At 38.0% G+C, this 22,742-nt stretch overlaps 1 protein-coding gene across 3 annotated transcripts in view; it reads right to left on the bottom strand.

Moving 5' to 3' along the window:
- Window positions 1-19,236, bottom strand: part of LOC113189748 (cyclic AMP-dependent transcription factor ATF-7) — a 103,707-nt gene extending 84,471 nt beyond the window's left edge. For 2 of the 3 annotated variants that reach the window (XR_003301688.2, XM_026398684.2), the window contains exon 1: window positions 19,126-19,236. The gene's annotated coding sequence lies outside the window, so the exon portion shown is untranslated. Of the gene's footprint in view, window positions 1-18,794; window positions 18,876-19,125 lie in introns of those variants that run through there. The other variant, XM_026398685.2, reaches the window with a different exon arrangement.
- Window positions 19,237-22,742: the final 3,506 nt, after the last annotated feature.

Here is a 22,742-nt window from a genome sequence, read left to right as displayed (position 1 = left end):
GGTTATCTCTGGATAATAATAATCATATTCTACATGATTTTTATATTCTTCTTATACCTTTATTATTTCTTAAAAGCTCTACAACTATCAGATTGCTTTTTTTTTAAATTTGTTTTTGTAGTTATAGATGGACAGAATGCCTTTATTGTATTTGTTTATTTTTATATGGTGCTAAGGATCAAACCCAGTGCCTCACACGTGCTAGGCAAGCGCTCTGCCACTGAGCTACAGCCTCAGCCCTACGGACTACTTTTTTTTTTTTTTATAACTTTATTTTATCTATTTATTATTTTTACGTGGTGCTGAGGATCGAACCCAGGGCCTTGCACGTGCTAGGCGAGCGTTCCACCGCTGAGCCATAACCCCAGCCCCACCACGGACTGCTTTTAATAAATTATAATGTCAACTAAAAATGCCTATCTGCATGATTGGAAAAAAAATGTCTTTAAATTAAGTGTTGGAGGGGTGGGGGCAGGGTGTATGTACTTGCCAGACAGGTCTAAAGCTCTAAAATTTAAATCATAACAAGTTGCTCATTCTCTACTAAAAAGCAACAGAACCAACTGGCAAATTAAGTTCAAAACGGATGAACAGGGGCTGAGGTTGTGGCTCAATGGTAGAGCACTCATCTAGCATGCATGAGGCACTGGGTTCAATCCTCTGCACCACATAAAAATAAAATAAAGGTACTGTGTCTACTTACAACTAAAAAATATATACATTAAATAAAAAAATGGACCATCTGGGCTGAGGTTATAGCTCAGGGGTAGAGTGCTTGCCTAGCACACATGAGGCACTGAGTTCAATACTCAGCACCACATAAAAATAAATAAAATAAAGGTATTGTATCCATCTACAACTAAAATTTTTTTTAAAAAAAGGACCATCAGCTGGGCACAGTGGTACACACCTGTAACACCAGCAGCTCGGGAGACTTAGGCAGGAAGACTGTGCTTCAGCAACTTATTGAAGACCTAAGCAACTCAGCAAGACCTTGTCTCTAAATAAAATATAAGAAAGGGCTAGGGATATTGCTCAGTGGTTAAGCGGCCCTGGGTTCAATCCCTGGTACCAAAAAGGAAAAAAAAAGAATGAACCATCAAAAGTCTTTCTAAAATTATAAACTAAGTTTCATACAGAAAATAAATATGGTGAAAACTTCAGCTTACATCCATACACAGAACAAACCAAGCAGTTCAACACAGTCCTTTGTTACCCTTAAGGACTGATTTTCAGAATCCCATGAATGCTCCCTGACAACAAGTATTACTTGTAGTAATAAATAATGTCAATGATAAATAATTAGAAATTAACCCAGCCATTACCACAAAGGGAATTCAGATAGCTGAAATCAAGATTAACAAGTACTAAATGCTATTTAGCTCAACTATAACCATGCTGAAAAATGTAGACAGGCACACATGGGCCTTGTTCCTTTATGATATTAAAAAGAAGCCAGATTTGGTAGTGCTCACCTGTAATCCCAGTGACTCAAGAGGCTAAGACACAATGATTTCAAGTTCAAGGCCAGCCTCAGCAATTTAGCAAGGCCCTAAGAAACTTAGTAAGAATCTCTCAAAAGAAAAAAAAAAAAAAAGGACTGGGGATATAGCTTACTGAGAAAGTGACCCTGGGTTAATTTTCAACTATCAAATAAATATTAAAAAGAAGAAGAAGTAGTAATAGCAGCAGCAGCAGCCACTGCCACCACCACCACCACCAGAGCCTGGTGGGGTGGCGTATGCCTATAATTCCATCAACTTGGGAAGCTGAGGCAGAAAAATCACTAAGTTCAAGATCTGCCTCAGGAATTTAGTGAGACCCTGCCTCAAAAAAAAAAAAAAAAAAAAAGGCTTGGGATGTAGCTCAGTGGTAGAGCACCACTGGGTTCAATCCCCAATACCAGAAAAGTGAATGAATGAATCAATGAATGAAATAAAAACCATGCTATGTATGGTGATATATACCTAAAATCCCATAGACTTGGGAGGCTTAGGCAGGAGAGCTGCAAGTTCAAAATCTGCATCAGTGGGCTGGGGATATAGCTCAGTTGGTAGAGTGCTTGCCTTGCATGCACAAGGCCCTAGGTTCAATCCCCAGCGCCACAAAAAGATCTGCCTCAGCAATTTAGCAAGACCCTGTCTCAAAATAAAAAACAAAAAATCTGTAAAAGGTAGTACTCACCCTTAATCCTAGTTACTCAGGAGGCTAAGGAAGAACCTTAGCCTCCTGAGTAACTAAGATTACGGATCGCAAGTTCAAAGCCAGCCTCAGCAAACTTAGCAAGGCCCTAAGCAACTTAGTGAGACCCTGCCTCAAAATAAAAAAATAAAAAGGGCTGGGGATGTAGCTCAGTGACAGAGCACTCTAGGTTCAATTCCCAGTACCAAAAACTGATAGAATGAGCCAGGTGCAGTGTCACACACCTGTAATCTCAGCAGCTCAGGAGGTTGAGACAGGAGGATCTCCAGTTCAAAGCCAACCTCAGCAATAGTGAGGGCAAGGTGCTGAGCAATTCAGTGAAACCCTGTCTCTAAATGAAATACAATAGGACTGGGGATGTGGGATGTGGCTCAATGGTTGAGTGCTCCTGAGTTCAATCTTCAATACCAAAAATAAATAAATAAATAAATACCAGGCAGGCATGGTGGTTCACACTTGTAATCTGTTACTCCAGAAGGTAAGGCCCTAAGCAATTTAGTGAGACCATGCCCCCCAAAATTAAAAGGGCTTAAGGTGTGGCTCAGAGGTTTAACACCCCCGTAATCAATCCCCAGTACCAGTAAATGAGTGAATGAATGAATGAATAATAAGGAAGGAAGCTGGGGTAGTGGCATATGCCTGTAATTCCAGCTACTTGGGAGGCTGGAATCACAAGTTTGAGGCTAACCATGGCAATTTGGCAAGATTCTGTCTCAAAATAAAAAATAAAAAGAGTTGGGGATGTTATTTCAGTGGTAGAGAGCCACTGGGTTCAATCCCCAACATTGAGTGAGGGAATGATACACAAACAGTTCTTTTTACAAAAATATAACTTAGGATATCAATTTTCAGACTCTAAGAAAATTTTGCTGCTCCTGAGCAAAGACTACAAATGCTAAAATTCTTTGTCACCGTAGTTTCAACATTTTACTCTCCATAGGATACTCAGTGCTATTCTGATTTGCATTAAATCTAGAAAACTGACTAAGGGAAAATATTTCAGTAAAAATATGAACATGAGACTATAATACAGATTATGTGAACTCCAGAAAACAGAGTAAACTCAAGTTTTGCTAGGCAACAGATTTTTTGGGGGGGGAGGGAGGGGAAGTGGGTGTGGCACTGGAAATTGAACCCAGAGGTGCTCTACCACTGAGGTACATCCCAAGCCCTTTTTATTCTATTTTGAGGCAGGGTCTTGCTAGACTCAAGTTGCAATCCTCCTGCTTCAGTCTCCTGAATCACTGGGATTACAGAAATATGCCAGAACATCTGCTGTAGTAGATTATTTAGGAACTGAAATTCTGATTAATTTTCCATTGTATTACTTGACATTATAATAATTTAGCTCTAATATCTCATTAAGTAAATCAACTGTTTCAAAAGGACAGTACTATAATCTTGAACTAATTAGCCTATTGTCTCATAACTAAGGTTTTGTTGTTGTTTGTTTTGGTACTGGGGATTGAACCCAGGGCGTTTTACCATCCCCATTGAGCTACATTCTTCAGTCATTCTTCAGTCTTTTTTTTTTTTGTGTGTGTGTGTGTGTGTGTGTGTATGTGTATTTTGAGTCAAGGTTTCACTAAATTGCTAAGGGTCTCTCACTAAATTGCTGAGACTAGCCTCAAACTTATGATCCTCCTGCCTCAGCCTCCTAAGACACTGGAATTACAGACATCTGCCACTGCATCTGGCTTCAATCAAAGTTTTGTAAAGCACTTTGCCAACAGACTAGAAAACTGAGGCACAGAGTTTAAAAAAAAAAAAAACTGGCAAAAAAGGAATCAAGAGGTTGAGGTTGGTCTGAATCTTACTTTTCCACATACTCCAAACAAGATACAAAAATGAACAAATAAGGGCTGGGGATGTGGCTCAAGCGGTAGCACGCTCGCCTGGCATGCGTGCGGCCTGGGTTCGATCCTCAGCACCACATACAAACAAAGATGTTCTGTCTGCCAAGAACTAAAAAAAAAATATATTAAAAAAAATTTTTTAAAAATGAACAAATAACCCAAATAACAAATTAAATAATAATGAGTTAAATGAATTAAACAGACACTTCTCAAAAAGAAGAAATACAAATGGCCAAGAAATACATGAAAAAATGTTCAACATCATTAGCTGTTGGGGAAACACAAATTAGAACTACACTGAGATTTTATCTCATAGCAGTCAGAATGGCAAACAATAATAAATGCAGGAGAGGATGGGACTGTAAATTAGTACAGATACTATGGAAATCTGTATGAAGATTCTTCAAAAGACTAGGTTCAATTGGTAGAGTGCTTGCCTCGCATGCTCAAAGGTCCTGGGTTCAATCCCCAGCACTGCCAAAAAAAAAAAAAAAAAAGACCCAGCTACAAACTCCTTGGTATTTATCCTAAAAAACTGAAGTCAGTATGCTCCAGTGATACCTGCTTACCCATGTGAATAGCAGCACAATTTACAATGGCCAAATTATGGAGCCAGCCTAGGTATCCACCAATGAATGAATGGATAAAGAAAATGTGGTATATACACAATGAGTTTTATTCAAAAATGACATTATGTGCTGGACAAGGTAGCAAACACCTGTAATCCCAGCAGCCCAGAGGGCTGAGACAGGAGGATCACAAGTTCAAAGCCAGCCTGAGCAATGGCGAGGTGCTAAGCAACTCAGTGAGACCCCGTCTCTAAATAAAATACAAAATAGGGCTGGGGTTGTGGCTCAGTGGTTGAGTGCCTCTGAGTTCAATCCCTGGTACCCCCCCCATCCCCTCCCCACAAAAAAACCAAAGACATTATGTCATTTGAGGAAAAATGGATAGAACTTTAGACTATTATGTTAAGTGAAATAAGCCAAACTCTGGAGGGCTTCTTGTATGTGGAAGCTAGAGAGGAAAAAGGAAAAGAAAGGTAGGGAGGGTAGGGATCTTGTGAAAAATCAAAGGGAGCTCAACAGAGGAAAGGAACCAAGAATGGGAGGAGGGTAGGAAGGGGGAAGTTCTACAGAGTGATATTGGCCAAATCGTATTGTTATATTATGTGCATGTACTAACATGTAACTTAAATACCATCATTATATACAACTAAAATGCACTAATAGAAAATGTGGAAATGGGAAAAGATGCAAAAATGAGCAAAATGGACACATCTTTTTATAACTCAGGAAAAGTTGCAGACAAATTGCACACTGTGTAACTATTTATAATTGAATCATGCATTTCCAACAATTTAGGGATACAACAGGTGTTCCTTATATACTTACAAATTAATATCCAGAAACATGAATTTGAAGGACTATAAGTTCTTGGAGTATATTTTTGTCTAAAAAAATTAAGTATAATAATCCCTCCTTATCACAGGAGATACTAAGACTTGAGGTACATGCCTGAAACCACAGATGGTACCAAATTCTGTACGTAGTATGTTTTTTCCTATACGCCCTGCAGCATTGCCACATAGTACCAGAGTTAATCTGTCCTTCCATGTTTTATGCCCTAGTGCATCTGTTACATCAGTACTTTTGTGGTTTGGGGCCATCATTAAGTAAAATAAGGGTTACTTGAACACAAGCACTGCAATACTGTGACAGTCGATCTGATACTCGAGATGGCCGAGTGACTAAAAGGCAACGTACAACATGGATTCATGGACTGGCTAGACAAAGGGATGATTCACGTCCCAGGGTCCTGGAAGAGATAGAGTGGGATGGCGCCAGATTTCATCACATTACTCACAGCAATGCACAATTTAAAACTTACAAATTATTTAGAGTTTTCCATTTAACATGTTCAGATCTCTGTTTATACGAGTTAACTAAAACTGCAAAAAATAGAACTGCAGGTGGGGCAATGGGGAAAATGTAATGCTCAGTTTTCATGTTAAGCATATTTTACTATGGTTATTTTTAAATTAATAATCTAGTTACAACATATACCAAGGGTTGGCCAAATCCAGCCTGCCATCTATTTTTGTGTAGCCTACAAGATAAGAATGGATTTCACACTTTAAATGATTGAAAAAAAAAATCAAAGACTATTTTGTGACACATGAAAATTATATGAAATTAGTGTCCATAATTAAAGTTACATTAGAACACATTCATGCTTATTCATTTACATATCATCCATGGCTATTTGTGCTAGAATGGTAAAGCTGAATAGGTACAAAGAAACCTCATGCCTGCAAGGTCTAACATATTTATTACTTTGCTTTAATTTGCCAATTCTTCATATGTATGATAGCTATCAAAATACATGGGTTAATTAGAATATTCTAATTATAAAGAATGTCAGAATTTATATGTTACTCTTTAATATGTTCATCTATAATGTGACTACTCAAGTATTAATTTTTATGTGGATTTTCAAATTTTAGAATTATATTTTCTTAAAATAAAGTCAAGGTAGTTCAATAATTCTCAAACTCTGCATATTTACCTAAGCACCTTGTAAAAATACAAACTCCTAGGCCTCCTGGATTTTCTTGGTACTAGGCCCAAAAAATCTACACTTTAAAAAATATTCTTTGAAATTCTGATACAAATGATCAGTGATTCACCCTTTTTGAGGCACTAAGGTTGGAGAGGTCATAAATTCCACATGGAAAATAGCTGTATTTTTCAACTTTGGCATTATAAGACAACAGTTCTCAAAGTGGGCTCCATGGATCCTGACAGATTTCCCAAACTCTTTCAGAGGGTTTATGGGGGTTAAAATCACTTGTGGGCAAAAGATCTATTTAAAGAGCAAGACAAACCAATACATTTTATGTATTTATTTTGGGGTACTGAAGTTTGAATCCAGGGGCACTTAACCACTGAGCCACATTCCCAGCCTTCTTTATTTTGAGACAGGGTCTCACTAAATTGCCAAGACTGGCCTTGAACTTGCAAATTCTGCCTCAGCCTCTGAAGGAGTCTCTGGGATTACAGGCTTTCACCACCACTCCTGGCAGACCAATGCATTTTAATGTAATAGTATCAAAAATTCACAGATGTGGTTTCAGATTCTATACTTTTAAAAACTATCACTTTTCAGATTTGGGACTGAAGAAGATTATCTATATTTACCTGACAGTAATATTTCTCTTTTCTATAACATATCTGTATGACCCTTGTTTTCCTTACTTAAACATCCTAATAGACTGAATGCCAAAGCAGAGATGAGAAATTGGCTGTCTCATGTTAAGTCAGACGTTACAGAGATTTGAAGTTCTTCCCTCTATTTTGAAACTACAGATAAAGTTATTTATGTTAACATGGATTAGATTTGCTATTACTTTAAAATAAATCACTATTTTTAAACTTCCTTTTAAATTTCTAATATGCTAAATATGAACAGATATAAACAAAAAATCTCTTTGGAGTCCTCAATAATTTTTAAGAGTTTAAAGGAGTGAGTACTGAAACCAAAAAGTTGGAGATCCACTACTTTAAGAAACAGAAGAACAGAATTGGATGGCTGAGGCAGGAGGATCTCAAGTTGAAGATTATCCTCAACAAATTAGTAAAGCCCTAAGCAACGTACAGAGACCCTGTCTCAAAACAAACAAAAAAAAAAAATTAAAAGGACTGAGGATGTAGCTCAGTGGTAAAGTATCCCTGTGTTCAATCCTCAGTAATAACAACTACTGAAAAGAAAGAAAGAAATACAAGAACAGTTAAGTATAGTGGTACATGCCTGTAATCCTAGTGACTTGGAAAATGGAAGCAGGGAGGTCGGCAAGTTTGAGGCTAGCCTTGGCAACTTAGTGATCCCCTGTCACACACAAAATAAAAAATTAAAAGGACATACCTTATATACAGAGATATGATAAATGATGGTATAAAGGTGCATTAAGAATTGTATGCAAAAAAAATGAGAGCTCATGTGTAATGGCATAATTTGGTGTAAACATACTTTATATACAGAGTTACAAAAAACTGTGCTGTGAATGGATAATTATGAATGTAATGCACTCCATATTGTCATCTATGTAAGAAATAAATTTTAAAAAAGAAAAAAATAAATAAAGAAAAAAAAATTAAATTAAAAGAGCTGGGGGTGAAGCTCCACGGTAGAGCACCGCTTGTTTCAATTTCCAGTACCAAAACAAACAAAAAATAACAAGAGCAATGGAGTACCTAGATAAATCAATTAAACAGAAGTTTGAAATTAATTTCTAGATTTCAAGATCAGACATATAGGCATGGGTTTCAAAGAAAGAAGCCAGCTAAACAGACCAAATAGTTTCAAGCAAATGACTGAAAACAGATGTGGGTGAGAATTACGCTGAATCACAAGTTAAGCAACACTTGGCCAAAGCTTAGAACCTATCTTGAAGCAGTTTTACATAAGCAACTACCTGACTAGAAACTAGAAGTTTTCTGCTTGTTTTGTTTTGTTTAAGGTTCTTTAGGACTTTGGAAGATTCAAAGAGTTATTTTGAGCTAACCCCAGAAAGGTTAATAGAGCAAAAACAAAGAAATTACAAATTGATAAAATGACAGCAGGAAGCAAAGTTGGAAATAACTAGAGAACATTATAACTAACAATGTTTGACCTCAATGTGCATTTTGGTTTTGATTGACTGATTGATTGATTGCAGTACTGGAAATTAAACTTTTAATTGTTTGCAGTGCTGAGGGCTGAACCCAGGGACTGGAGCATACTAAGCAAATACTTTAACAGAGCTATATACTTCACCAGCCCCTTCAACGTGTATTTTAGAGTAGAAAACTTTCTGGAAACTGGTAGGATATCTATCAAAAATCAAATAAAATATTGTTTTTTTCTCTCTCTGCTTGTTTTCAGATAAAATGTTATCCCTAAAACAATAAACCAATAGCAATCAACACAAAACATTGATCTTTAAGTATCAGTTTTAAGTCCTCATTACTTAGGCTACAAACAACAAACTGGACAGACTTTAATATTAAAACCTCAGTATGAATTTGGTTCTGGATAGGAAAAAGTGACAATATTTCACAATAATAATTACAGGGAAGCCTAGAATTTGTCAAGAGAATTTTCTATTTTCAAAGTCTGTTATGATATTTGTAACAAAGTGATCTATTTGAGGGTATTCCAACACTCATTGACTGATGTTCTCTAACCCAAGTGTAAAAATATCAAACTACCGCTTAAGGATAACTTTCAAAAATACATTTAAAAATGGTGCTATATGGGGCTGGGATTGTGGCTCAGTGGTAGAGAGCTTGTCTAGCATGTGTGAGGCACTGGGTTTGATTCTCAGAACCACATATAAATAAAGGTTCATCAACAACTAATAAAATATTTTTTTTAAAAATGGTGCTACAGGGGTATGTTGATACTAACAATATAATATTAAAATAAAACTTACATAGTTTTATTTAAGTTTGATAAAGTATTACTGGCAAGAAACTTGGCTGAAATAAATAATTTATAGTAATCATGTTATATTGAATAAATCATCTTAATTTTATAATATTATTTATTATTTATAATATTATTTATTAGGTACACTCTTCTTTCAAAAAGAGTGGCTATGCTACTTGGGTGTAGTGGCATATACCAGTAATCCTAGCTACTCTGGAGGCTGAGCAGGGAGGATTGCAAATTCAAGGCCAGTCTCAGCAATTTAGCAAGACCCTATTTCAAAATAAAAAGGGCTGGGGATATAGCTCAGTAGTAGAACACTCATGAGTTCAACCCCCAGTACTGAGGGTTGGGGGTAAGAACGAGGGAATGGGGAATGGCTGAGCTTTTGGGGGTGAATGGAGGCTGGAGAATAAACCCAGGGCCCTGAACATGCTAAGTATGTATTCTACTAATGAGATACAACCCCAAGCAGTACTATTTTGTTGTTATTGGTTTTTTTTTTTTAATCTGAAAAGAAAAAAAAATTTTCTATTGCAATGTAAGCTTTAAATTCCAAATAAAATTTGACCAGGCTAGCATATAACCCTTCCCTGCTTACATCAGAAAGCACTTTACCTGGCCAGCTGGGGTAGTGCATGCCTGTAATCCCAGCAGCAGCAGCTTGGAAGCTGAGGCAGAAAGATCTCAAGTTCAAAGCCAACCTCAGCAATTTATAGAGACCCTGTCTCAAAATAGATTAAAAAAAAAAAAAAAAGGCAGGGGGGGGCTAGGAATGTGACTCAGTGTTAAGCACTGCTGAGTTTAAAATATATATATATATATTGGCGCAGGCCTGTAATCCCAATGACTCCAGAAGCTGAGACAGGAAGATCACAAATTTGAGGCCAGCCTCAGCAATTCAGTGAGGCAATCAACAACTTAGCAAGGTCCTGTCTCAAAATAAAAAATGAAACAGAAAAAGGGGTTGAGGGGCTAGGGTTGTGGCTCAGTGGTAGAGCATCTGCCTCATGTGTGAGGCACTGAGTTCAATTCTTAGCACTGCATATAAATAAATGAATAAAATAAAGGTCCATCAACAACTAAAAATATATATTTAAAAAAAAAGTGGGGGGGCCTGCAGGAGAAAAGAAAAGGAAGAAAAGAAAGAAAATAGGGTTTTGTGAAAAAGTGGGGCTATGAAAGAACAACACTGTAACCACAGACACCAAAACCACAAGTTCACAAAGTAACTTTGTAAGCTAAATCTTGGCTCCCATTAGGCTTTCATAAACTGATATTAAGGAGGAATTCAGTAATGAATAGAAAAGAGAAACTTTTTTGCAAAGTCTGGTTTCAAATATATGAGAACAATTAGGATTAAAAATTACCAAAAGATGAGAAAAAGCTAACAAAAGTTGTAACTTTATAATGAGTTTATATCTAAAATTCTTAAGAGCTTAATAAAGACTACTATACTAACTTGCCTTTGGTTTAGTTAGGAATCTTTCCTAAATGTCAGCCCTACAAAGTTTTAAGAACCAAATAACAAGTTTATCTTTTCATACAAATGTTCCTGAGTTGTAACACTCATCCTTTCTCACCAAGGAAGATACATAGCAAATGCTCACTTTTAAAACCCAAATGAATTTTACTTCATTGCATACAGGCAATCACAACGTTATTCAGAAGACAAAAAAAAAAAAAAAAAAAAAGAAAGAAAGAAAGAAAGAAAAGAAAAAACTAAACAAAAGAACAGCTAGAGAAGGAAAGGAAACAAAGTACTATGATTCAACTGAAAAATGAAACAACCAACATTCTTTCAAAACAAGTGTCCACCAGGGAAATGCTGAAGAGAAAATGTCATGATAAAATATTTTTAAGACATGAAATGACCCCAATGCAAAATATTTGTTGTTGATTATTGTTTTTAGTTCAAAGGAGTTATTATTTCTTACTGTTTATGTTCCTTACTTTTTGTTTATCCATTCCCACTGGGTCAGTAGAACCATTTCATTTCATTTTCTTTACAGTCTATTTTTCTTCCTGATTCTTCAATTTTAAGTTCCTTGATCTGAGTTCCTACTTATGAATGTTTAGGTTAGAAAGGACCTTGAGGGGTTATTAAGTTTATTCACCTGCTTTCCAGAATTTGTAACTAAAAATATCAGAAGAATGAGAAGGTATATATCTGCACAAACATTTCCATTCACAATTTTCAATTTTAAAAAATGAAAGTAAAAATTAAAACCCCAAAAGAGGAAGGTGCTTTAAAAATGTATTTATCAGCTAAAATTGCTCAAACATAACTTCAACTGTCAGGGTCTAAAATTAACATGCAGGAAGGTTGTTTGCTGCCCATTAAAAGTTTTTCATCCCTAGAGATGTCTTCTGATGCTCTATCTGATTTGTACCACCATTGCTCTAGCACATAGCCTGACAAACTTAATCCACCATACTAATAAACTACAATTATAAATGTCAATGGTGTACATGCATATGCGTGTGTGTGTGTGTGTGCGTGTGCGCTCGCGCTTACAGTTGGTATAGGTTTTTATTCCAAACAATATTATGGGGGAAGCTACAATAAAAACTGTTCCAAGAGCAATACTTTAATTCTCTGATATCTCAGTATGTTCAGAGAATGAAGCTTCTTCCTTAAAAAAAAAAAAAAAAAATTTACAAAACAAAATGTCATCTAATGACCAAAAAAAAGCAACTATAAATATTGTTAATTATTTCATAATTATTAAAAAAAGAAGAAAAGCAAGTAGTACTACCTCAGAACCTAGGTCCTGATAATGGAAAACAAAAATCATAACTTTTTAAAATTATGAGTGGTAAAGAACAGAAATTATAGATTGTAAAACAGATGTTATTTCCCAAGAAGACTCTAAAGGGAATTAAACAAATTGTTTTTTGAATAATTGGCAAGTTATGCAGTTTCTATAAACACTAGTATAAGATAGCCAAACAACAACTAATATTTAACTTCATTTTCTTTTCATTTCTTTTTCTTTTTTGACAAGACCAGACTAGGAGATGAGGGATATTATAGACAGAATATATTTGGATTTCAACAGAATACTTCTTTAATTCTTTTTTTGGGTGATGGTGGTGGTGGTACTGGAGATTGAACCCAGGGGCACTTTGTCACTGAACTACATCCCCAGCCCTTCTTATTTTTTATTTTGAATCAGGGTCTTGCTAAGTTGCTTAGGGCCTTGCTAAATTGCTGAGACTGACTTAGACTGCAATCCTCCTGTCTCAGCCTCCTGAGTTGCTAGAATTACAGGTGTGCGCCACCACGCCTGAATCAATAGGACACTTCTTGATACATCATAGAAAATAAAGATTAGATAATATAAAACAGCAAGTGGGATTCATAACTTATTTCACCTAGAAGGTTACTAATGTTAACAGAATGATAGTCTACTGATGTACAGTATTTCTCCACCCTTATACATTTTTACCAGTGACCTACAATGGCATCCTTTTATCAAGTTTGCCAATAAGAAAATACGCTATTGAAGCTAAAATAAGCAGCCCAAGTGAATAGGATGATAATAACACAGATAAATTTTCCATTACATTTTTTAAAAAAACCAAACTAATGTGACCATAGGCTTTATGAACAGAGGTACAGAGTGAAGTAAAAAGCCATGCTCCCCACACCCTTCTCCTGTATTTTGTATTGATCAGATTTTATCTGATTCAGATCTAGATAATCCTAAAAACTCAGGCAACTAAATTGGTAAAGAGCCTAAATCTGTTAAAAATGTCAGTTAAGAAGAAACTGAAAGAACTTGGGATGTTTACTCAGAAAAATATGCCTCAATGGGCATACTTTCATCAAATATTTGTCTACTGCATTGACAAGGAATTAGTTTTACTTATTGTGGTGTCAGATGACAGAACTAAAGAGCTTCATCACAATGTAGAGAATGTTCTAAAAGTAGAACTCCAATAATGGAGACGGGTATCTGTGAAATGCAGATCTCCTCCTTATAACATGTGTTTTTACATATCATGATATACTTGATCCCAAAAGAGGCCTAGTGGGGAAGACAACTTGTTTTTGTTTGTTTGTTTTGGTACTAGGGATTGAAACCAGAAGCACTTTGCCCTAGCTTTACATACACACACACACACACACACACACGATGTGTGTGTGTGTGTGTATATATATATATATATATACATATATATATGTTATATATATAAATATATATATATATTAGTTGTAGATGGACACAATACCTTTGTTTATTTATGTTTATGTGGTGCTAAGGATCAAACATAGTGCCTTACACAAGCCAGGCAAGCTCTCTACTACTGAGCTACAATCCCAGCCCACTTTTCTTTTTTTTATTTTTTTGGTACCAGGGATTAAACTCAGGGCACTCAATGATGAACCCACATCCCCAGCTCTATTTTAGAGATAGAGTCTCACTGAGTTGCTTTAGTACCTCGCTTTCGCTGAGGCTGGCTTTGAACTCATGATCCTCCTGACTCAGCCTCCTGAGCCACTGGAGAGATAGAGTCTCACTGAGTTGCTTTAGTACCTCGCTTTCGCTGAGGCTGGCTTTGAACTCATGATCCTCCTGACTCAGCCTCCTGAGCCACTGGGATTACAGGTGTGTCCCCCCCACATCCCCCCGACGCCCACGTGTTTTTTTTTTCCTTGCTAAATTGCTGAGGCCACCTCGAACTTGTGATTCATCTGCCTCAGCCTCCCAAATTGCTGGGGTTACAGGCATGGGCCGCTGTATCTGGTACAATACAACATATAAAAAGTGTTTTCTTTGACATGTTTTTAAAGTAATAGGCTTTTTAATGAACTCCAAAACCAAAGAACCATTTTCAGAGACAACAACAAAAGAAATGAACATTTTTTTCTGTATTAATGAATGCTGCCTTTGTTTTTCTCAAACAACTGCTGTACATTAACATGAGTACCTTTACCAACGGATAGGTGGCAATTACTTGCCAGTCTGTTAACTAGTCCCAAGAAGAGAGCTGTCTTTATTGTACACTTACAGAGCAGTGCTATTTGCTCCAACTAAAACTTCTTTGCAAGGAGAAGGCTCCTCCTTATCAGAAATGGATACATGAGAAAGCTGTAATGACACTGTACCCTCTCACTACAATTTAGGAAAAACTCAGTCTTAACATGTACAAAACAGTATCTTTTTTTTTTTTTTTAAGAGAGAGAGAGAGAGAGAGAGAGAGAGAGAGAGAGAGAGAGAGAGAATTTTTTAATTTTTTTTTTTTTTTTTTAGTTTTTCAGTGGATACAACATCTTTGTTTGTATGCGGTCCTGAGGATCGAACCCGGGCCGCACATGCCAGGCAAGCGCGCCACCGCTTGGGCCACATCCCCAGTCCCAACAGTATCTTAATATTTTTAGATGTTGATGGACCTTTATTTTATTCAATTATTTATTGCGGTGCTGAGGATAGAATCCAGTGCCTCACACATGATAGGCACGTGCTCTACCACTGAGCCATAACCCCAGCTCCCAAAACAATATCTTTTAGAACTTTGGAACAGCTGTGTTCAGAGTGAGCAAGGACTTTACTTGAGGCAAAGTAGTAGCTTAAGAGTTGGTTAAAAAAACAATTTTCATTTTGGGTTAGAAGTAAGGAGAAGAAAGAGAACAAGATAGAGTAATTGAGGCATAGTAAATAATAGTGTTTAAAAATTACAATACAGGGGGCTGAGGTTGTGGCTCAGTGGTAGAGTACTTGCCTGGCATGTATGAGGCACTGGGCTCGATCCTCAGCACCACATAAAAACAATAAATAAATAAAATAAAGTCATTTTAAAAATTACAATGCTGGCTGATCATGATGGTACAAGTCTATAATCCCAGCAGCTTGAGGTAAGGATTGCAAGTTCAAGGCCAGCCTCAGCAATTTAGCAAGGCCCTAAAGAACTTTGTGAGACCCTATCTCAAAATTTCAAAATAAAAAATAAAAATGGTTGGGGACTTAGCTCAGTGGTAAAGTGCCCCTGGATTCAGTTCCCAGTATATATATATGTGTGTGTGTGTATATGTATGTGTGTGTGTGTGTGTGTATAAATATATAAAATCACAACACCAACACTAGTATAGGGTGTATACTTTGATCCGTAAATTGCACTCTTGTTTTCTGTGAGGTGGTAACATTAGTGAGGAGAAAAGAAAAAAAGAAAAAAGAAAAATTTACATTGGAAGACCAAAACAAGGTACTTTTGCTCTCTCATTAGGTATTTTTTTTGTGTTAAAAGTCAGGCAAAATGTGAAAAATGTTCTGAATATCCAATAGCAATGCTCTTAATGTGAAATACTAAAACCCAACTCAGTAATTAACAACAATAGATCAGTAATTAATTAGTCTCAATGTACTATAGGGGCAACTTTTTGACCCAGAAGAAAATTTTCAACTGGTTGCTGAAAACCAAAGGTTAATACAAAACGCATACATTGATCCAGAGGTGGTGGCACATGCCTGCAATCCCAGAGATTGGGGACACTGAGGCTAATGGATCACAAGTTCAACACAAATCTCAACAATTTTGTGAAACCCTCAGCAACTTAATGAGACCCAGTCTTGAAATAAAAAGAAAAAAGGACAGGGTATGTGGCTCAATGGTAAGTGCTCTTGGGTTTAACCCCCTGTACCAAACAAACAAACAAAATTACATACTCTGGTTTATCTTCACACATTAGCTTTACTGATATTTCAGACATTAATGCATTCTCAAGAGAAGGAAAAAAAAAAAACAATGCAGGTGCAGGGGTGCATGCCTATAATTCCAGCTACCTGGGAGGCTGAGGCAGGAGGATCGTAGTTCAAAGCCAGCCTCAGAAACTTAGCAAGGCCTCCAACAAGACCCTGTTTCAAAATAAAACATAAAAAGGGCTGGGATTGTGGCTCAGTGGTAGAGCACTTACCTAGCATGTGTGAGGCACTGGGTTTGATTCTCAGCATCGCAGATAAATTAATTACTTAATTAATTAATTAATATAAAGGCCCATTGGCAACTAAAAAAATAATTTAAAAAAAGGGGACCTGGGGATGTGGTTAAACATACCTGGGTTCAACCCCCTGGTACCCGCCCCCCCCCAAAAAAAAAGAAAGAAAAGAAATGTAAGAGCTGGGTGCAGTGGCACACACCTATAATTCCAGCAGCTCGGGAGGTTGAGACAGGAGGATCGAGAGTTCAAAGCCAGCCTCAGCAACAGTGAAGTACTAAGCAATTCAGTGAGACCCTGTCTCTAAATAAAACAGAAAATAGGGCTGGGGGGCTGGGATTGTGGCTCAGCGATAGAGCGCTCGCCTAGCACAGGTGAGACCTGGGTTCGATCCTCAGCACCAAATAAAAATAAAGGCATTGTGTTGTGTCCATCTACACCTAAAAAATAAATGTTAAAAAAAAAAAAAGAAAAAGAAAATAGGGCTGGGGTGTGGCTCAGTGATTGAGTGCCCCTGAGTTCAATCCTCGGTACCCACCCCCAAACAAAAGAAAGAAAGAAAAGGAATGTAAAAGAAACAGGCAATGTCAAAGAAAATATTAATTGGCTGTATTCATCTAACTCATTATTAAATGCTACGTAACTATTAAACAAAGGGCAAAGGCCTGTCCCGTTTCTGTATAGAATTAAGAACAAACAGGTAATACTACTTACATAGCTGCCAAATTTTTCTTTAGCTTCTTTTCTTACAGACATTATATTTCGCAATACTTTCCACTTTCCTTACATCTTCCATGTTTATATACAAATTGTTTGATTTTCTCAACTCTTGCTCTAAGATATTATGACAACTCTTTAGTTTCTGAGTTCAGATATGAAGGAAAAATTTTCACTTTCCTGAAATATTTCTATTTTATTTATGCCATTTAAAAAATATAGGGCTGGGGATGTAGCTTAGTGATAGAGTGCTTGCCTAGTGTGCACAACAAGGCCCTGGGTTCGATCCTCAGCACGACAAAAAAAATTAAAAATAAAATAAATAAAAGCTAATTAAAACTAACCATTTAATAACTTCAAGAATGGGGCAGGGCATGTGGGCTCCCAGCAGGTCAGGAGGCTGAGGCAGGAGAACAGCAAGTTCGAGACCAGCCTCAGCAACTTAGCAAGGATATATGCAACTTAGGACATATGCAACTTAGTGAGACCCTGTCTCAAAATAAAAAATAAAAAGGGCTGGGGATGTGGCTCAGTGTTAATCTGGGTTCAATCCCCAGTACAAAAAAAAAAAAAAAGAATGAGTGGAGAAGCCACATTTAACAAAACAAAATTCAATTTACTATATCTGTGCTTAGACATCTGATCTTAGAGACTGATGTTTCTATACAAATTTTACTATTGCCAAATTTTAAATATAGAAATCAAGTGAGAGTGCTGAGGAAAATCTGCATACAAACCTATCCTTAATACAACAGGACCTTCAGATATACTCAATAACCCCGTTAAGTAAAAAACAAACTTTTAAAGTTAGGCAAGTTGCAACGCGGAATCTGGGTAGGAGGTGCCCTGGGTAGTAAACACGGGAGTGAAGAGAACATAACAAACAATTCAAAGCTACATACAAGTCCCTATGGGGCTACTTAAGCCCCAAGCTCACATCTCTGCTTTGGAAGTGATGAAGTTTGAGAAGGCCAATAGAGAGAGAAAGAAAATCTGAGTAAGATGAGTATTCTATTTTCTTCTTCCCGACCCTTTCTCAGCATTCTTGCAGGCTGGTCACCAGTCTGGGTGCCATATCCACTAGAAGGCCTAAGTCAGTATCCCAGCCTCCTTCGCATACCTAGGCTGAAGATCTGTATATCAGCCGTCTTCTTTGCAAACATCTCCCTTATCCCTTTTCAACTCCCATACCATTCCCAAAGCAGCCTTCTGGAGACTCAACAGATCTCTACTGTCTTCCTAAACTCAATCACTTACATTTTCTCCCAATCCATATTTTCTCTCTGATATTTTTATTAATTCAGTAGAAATGCCATGACCCGCATTTCCAATTATCTACCCCTATTTTTCCAGCCAAATCCAATGCATGTTTTCACCTGATCAAAGGCCTTGTTCTCATCTACTTAATTCTACCTCTTGCCGGTTACCCCTGCCTTTTCCAATGCCAAGTCCCTAACCCCACTCTTTGAGAAGTCCTAGGTCTTCAATATAGTTGGCAGTCCTCTTTCTCTCACTTAACCATCCTTCCTTTAGGCTGTACTACACTACACTACCCTTAAGATTCAACTCCCCTCTCCTTGCCACGCCCTGTGCCCCCCGGGGTTACTTACCCCAAGTTCTCCCCACACTTCGGGCCTCTGGCCCCGCCTTCCCCCAAAAAGAAGGAGGCGGGAGGAGGGAGAGAAGTGGGGCGGCACTCCGTAAGGCAAAAGCGACCTCCCATTAGCGCTCATCGACGCCAATCGTGGCTTCCTTCTCTCTTATTGGTCTTCTTTAGTCTAAGCCCCACCCTCTTCCTCAGACAGGGCCCGGCCACCGCCTCAGCGCCCCCGTCCAGCACAGACTGGGAGGGGAGACCCTGGCCCGTGACGCTGTGGCTGGCCAGAGTTGAAGGGGAGACTGGTCTCAGACCATGGACTAGCTAATGTTAACAGGACTCACCCGCTGGTAGCTCCGTCGCCTCCCGCCCGCCCGCGCTCGGTCCCACAATCTGTTTCCAGCTCCTCCTTTTCCCCCCTCAGCGGAGCAGATACTTTCCTCCCGTCCGGCCAGGCGAGCTTACCTCTCGCGAGAAGTCGGGGTGGGGGGGGAGGGCGAGATTCGTGAGGGCTGAGTTGGAAAAGAGCTGAGGGGAGGGGCTTACTATGGGCAGGCCTTGGGTGGAAGGCTGAGCCAGACTGTATACACCGGTCACACGTGTTCGGCTGTGTTCGGCTGTAGAAGCGGGAGGGAAGAAAGGAAAAAGGAGGAAGTAGTATCTTTACGGTATCTGTAGTGATGTAGATCCAAAAGATGAAGCAAATATTCTAAGGAATGAGATGATCTCACGGAGCACACTTTAAAACTAGATTACTCATGTGGTGATATTAATGCTGAACTGTAAAATTCAGGAATTAAAATGTGACCCTGTAATTCCAAAAAAAAAAAAAAAAAACTAGATTACTGGCTGGGGCAGTAGCTCAGTGGCGGAGTGCTTGCCTAGCACGTTTGAGGCCCCGGGTTCGATCCCCAGCACCATATAAAATTAAACAAATAGAATAAAGGTGTCATAAAAAAAATTAGATTACTGGGCTGGGGATAAACTCGGTGGTAGAGAGTTTACCTGGCTTGCTCTGAGGGCTTTGGGTCAATCCCAGAAAGACTAGGAGTGGGGAAGAAACTGCTCTTAGTGTTGAAAGAAAGCCTCTTTGAGAAAGTAACATTTAAATCAGAAGTTGAATTATGAGACGGCCTTCAGAAGATTTTTGTGAAGGTGTAGTCTAGAAATCTAATGAGCCAGGAGCAAATCTGGAGGCCGAGCCAGGAGGATTGCAAGTTTGAGGCCAGTCTCCGAATTTTAGTGAGACCCTAAGGAAATTAGTAAGACCCTGTCTAAAAAAATAAAAACAAAATAAAAGGTCTGGGGATGTAACTCAGGGGTAAAATACCCTTGGGTTCAATCGTCAGTACCTATAAAGAAAAAACAAACCTAATGAAAGAATGATGAGGGGCTGGGATTGTGGCTCAGCGGTAGAACACTCACCTAGCACTTGCGAGGCCCTGGATTCAATCCTCAGCACCACATAAAAATAAATAAAATAAAGATATTGCGTCCAACTACAACTAAAAAAAAAAAAAGTAAATATTAAGTGGAAAAAAGAAAGAATGATGAACTACTAAACTATACTTAAGACTATACTGGGGGCCTGGGGATGTGGCTCAAGTGGTAGCGCGCTCGCCTTTCATGCGCGAGTGGGTTGGATTCTCAGCACCACATAAAAACAAAATAAAGATATTGTGTCCACCTAAAGCTAAAAAACAGACTCCATACTGGTGGGAAAAAAGACTAAACCTCAATAAAGCTATTAAAAACGGGCAAGGAAGGAACAAAGCAAGTTAAACAAGGGAATTCACGGTTTCAAACAGGTATTGAGTATTTTCTTCTTAATGGGAACAGTACCATCACTGTGGCCACAGTTTTCTACTATGTGTGTGACTGTATGCGGTGAGGAAATGAAAGAGGTGGTAGTAAGAGTTCAACTCCAGGAACTGTCTACATGTAAAAAATTGTTTGGGTCGTTTCTACTACCCTCCAGAGCCAGGCACTTCCTTAATAACACAGTAATATAAAATACCCTTAGCCCTAGAACTGGAGTGAATGCATTGGAAAAAGCATTCCACCTGTGCAGCAATCCCAGCTCTGCCATTTTACAAGTCCTATGGCCTGGGGTGAGATGCTTCTCTAAGACTGTACAATAAGGATAGAAATCCCATTTTGAGTTACTCCGAGTTGTAATGATCAAGTGAGATATATGAAAATGCTTGGCAATTTTTAAAAAGCACTATAGAGCCAAGGGTGTAGCTCTGGAATAGAGAGCTTGCCTAGAATGTGTGATGCCCTGGGTTTAATACCCAACAGCACACATACATACAAATGAAAAAGCAATGCCTGGTGCAGTAGTACAGGCCAGTAATCCCAGCTACTCAGGAGGATCACAAAGTCAAGGCCAATCTCAGCAATTTAGAAGACCCAGTCTCAATGAAAAAAATAAAGGGCCAGGGATATAGTTCAGCAGTAGAGCATCCCTGGGTTTAATCGCCAGTACCTCAAAACAAAAAGCACTATATTATTCACCAAGTATTTTAACAAAACTTAACAGGACAGACTATGTGCAAAGTACTATTCTAGTCCTGTGGTGTAGAGCAGACAGACCCAACCCTGTATTGGAATTTTTTTTGTGTGTGTGTATGTGTGAGTTGATGGGAGGTAGTTAATAGTTAATAATCCAAAACCACATCTATTTCAAAAAGTGAAGAGTGCTTCTGGGTAATGAGACAACATAACTAGGAGTGAGGAAGAAACTATTCTTAGTGTTGAGAAACAGCCTTTTTGAGAAAGTACCATTTAAACCAGGGGCTGAAATATCAGGAAACACTCTTTAAAAGTTCTCTGAAGGAAACATCAAATGCAAAGACTGTATTCAAAAATTTATCATGAGCTATGCTTGGTGGGCATGCCTATAATCCCAGCCATTCAGTGGGCTGAGGCAGGAGGATCAAAAGTTTAAAGGAAGATTGCATAGAGGCCTGCTCAGTAATTTGTCAAGGCCCTAAACAGCTTAGTGAGACCCTGTCTCAAAATAAAAAATGAATGGGGCTATGGGTGTGGCTCAGTGCTTAAGTGCCCCTGAGTTCAATCCCCAGTATCTGCCTCCAAATTATGATGGTTAACATGGTAAATTTTATAATTAAAAACTTTTTTAAATTGATCAAATTGGGGGAAAATGAATTAAATATATATTTATATTACAATATTATTTATTGAATAGTACCTGGAACATAGGAAGATCTATAAATGTTAGCCTTTCTATGTCTAGAGTAATAGCCTATTCTAGTATGATTTGTAGCATCCCTTTTCCATTTGTAATGCCACCTCCATTACATACAAATTTTCCTTATAAGGAGAGTTGATTTAAAATATTACCCATGGAATCTCTATTCTGTTTTTCACTTTAGATTACTAAACTTTTTTAAAAATGTTTTTTGTAGTTGTAGATGGACACAATACCTTTATTTTTTAATTGTTTATTTATATTTGGTGCTGAGGATTTAACCCAGGGCCTCAGATGTGCAAGGCAAGCGCTCTGTCACTGAGCCACAACCCCAGTCCCAGATTACTAAACTTTCTGAACTTCCTGTCTAGGATCTCATGTGTCCTCCCAGAACCTTCTGAGAGGAAGATTCTAGGTGATTCCTCCCTACATAGCAAATGTAAAACAGGTCTAGAATAACATTCTTGAGACTTGAGAAAAGTTGAGAGGAGTCTGGGCTTCCAATCTACTCTCTTCTAAAACAGTTTCTACATAAACTGGGCATGATAGCACACGCCTGTAATCCCAGTGACTCAGGAGGTTGAGGCAGGAGGATCCAAGTTTGAGGCCAGCCTCAGCAATTTAGTGAAACTCTTATCTCAAAATAAATTAGGACTGGGAATGTAGCTCAGTGGTAAAGTGCCCCTGAGTTCAATCCCCAGTACTCATCCTGCAAAAAAATTCCTGCATAAGAGAATGCAAGATAGA

The sequence above is a fragment of the Urocitellus parryii genome, chromosome 5 (genome assembly GCF_045843805.1).
Source record: "Urocitellus parryii isolate mUroPar1 chromosome 5, mUroPar1.hap1, whole genome shotgun sequence".
Taxonomy (NCBI): Eukaryota; Metazoa; Chordata; class Mammalia; order Rodentia; family Sciuridae; genus Urocitellus; species Urocitellus parryii.
Note: the sequence above shows the minus strand (reverse complement) of the source record. Positions and strands in the feature narration are given on the sequence as shown.